This window comes from Lipotes vexillifer, unplaced genomic scaffold (assembly GCF_000442215.2).
Source record: "Lipotes vexillifer unplaced genomic scaffold, Lipotes_vexillifer_v1.1 C26779420, whole genome shotgun sequence".
Taxonomy (NCBI): Eukaryota; Metazoa; Chordata; class Mammalia; order Artiodactyla; family Lipotidae; genus Lipotes; species Lipotes vexillifer.
The window spans coordinates 1-1,714 of NW_006789509.1; the positions used below are offsets into that span (position 1 = coordinate 1).

Below are 1,714 nucleotides of genomic sequence, written 5' to 3' on the forward strand. Positions count from 1 at the left end.
CAAAAAAAAAAAAAAAAAAAAAAAAAAGCTTAGCATAAATAAAGTCATCACTAATATACCATGTTTTATAATTGTCTAGGATGAAGTCAGATTCTTTTCTCCAGGAAACACCAGTTGTAACTAATATGCCTTATGGAGATCACATGATTAACAACAACCAGTGCATTACTCCAACCAGTTTAGAAAAAAAAAAGAAAAATAGAAAGAATCTGAGCTGTACTGATGTTTTCCAAAACAATTCTAAGAAAAAAGGTGGAATTGATAAAACTGATCTGCAAAGAAGTGAAACCCCACCAGTTCCTCCTCCAAGAAGTACATCTCGAAATTTTCCCAGCTCATGTTCTGCACAAGCCCATGAAAGTTTGAAGGAAAGTTCAGACCACAATGGCTGGGTGGCCCAAGGAGGTCAAGGCGAAAAGAACTGCAACCCTCATTTCCTCTGGAGGCACGACGAGATGCCTACGCCATGTCTAAATGAAAGGAAGACTTTGAAAGATATTATCACATTTTCTTCTTTGGCACCAGAAACCAAAATAGATAAAAAGCCTTCATGTAATGAAAATGTTGGACTTAACACGTGGTCATGCGACACTGGGATTGGTGCAAAAAACAGCCCCTCTACACCATGGTTTCAGAAAACCTGCTCTATTCCCAATAAGCCAAAATATGAAAAGGTGATTCCAGATCACCCTGCTAAATCTCATCCTGATCTTCACAAAAGCAATGTCTGTAGCTCCTTGGTGACACAGAGCAGCGGCCCACTGAGAAGTTTCAGTTGTGGCTTTGAAAGGACTACTAGGAATGAAAAGCTGGCAGCAAAGACTGATGAATTTAACAGAATCGTATTTAGAACAAATAGAAATTGTCATGCAGTACAGCAAAGTCAAAGCTACTCAGAACCATCTGAAGATCTTCAGCCCTGTGATACTTTAATTTCTTGCACAGGTAACATCTCAGAAAGTGACAGTGTTTCTGACATTCTGAAAACCAGTGCCCCCATGCCTGTGCCCAGGGAAAATGTGCATGATAATTCCACCAAAAAACCCACAACAGGCCTATTCAGACAAATGCAGGAACACATAAGCCCTAGCAGTTACCGGAATATGCTCCACGAGCATGACTGGAGACCAAGTAATTTGTCTGGCCGACCAAGGTCAGCTGATCCCAGGTCAAATTATGGTGTGGTGGAAAAGCTGCTGAAAACCTATGATACATCAGCAGGGTCCGCATTGCAAAATTCTAAATGCTTCCAGGCTAATTGGACCAAGTGTAATTCTGATGTCAGTGGTGGAGCCACATTAAGTCAGCATTTTAAAAAGCTCCAAATAGAACAAGAGCTTCAGCAAAAGCCAGCTATGTGTGGAGCACAGCAAGTGAAGCAAGGAGCAGATCGGAAAAAGGTAACTGAGGTGAGAAAGAAATTTAACATTTTGGTAGAACTGCATCCATATTTAGCAATGGCTCCGAGTTCAGTCAGTTGCCCATTCATATAAATAGAATGTAGGCACATGTTTTGACATCTTCTTTGTTCCTTGACCCTTCATTTGTGAATAAATATAAACCTTAGAATTGTAACTCAACATGAACTTTTAAAAGCATAGTTTTTTTTTTTGTTTGTTTGTTTGTTTTGCGGTACGCGGGCTTCTCATTCTTGTGGCCTCTCCCGTTGCGGAGCACAGGCTCCAGACGCACAGGACCAGCCGCCATGGCTCAC

General features: G+C 41.0%; 1 pseudogene; it reads left to right on the plus strand.

Annotated features, from left to right (window-relative positions):
• Positions 1-80: 80 nt before the first annotated feature.
• LOC103086476 (uncharacterized protein KIAA0408 pseudogene) lies at positions 81-1,409 on the plus strand (annotated as a pseudogene).
• The last annotated feature ends 305 nt before the right edge of the window (positions 1,410-1,714 follow it).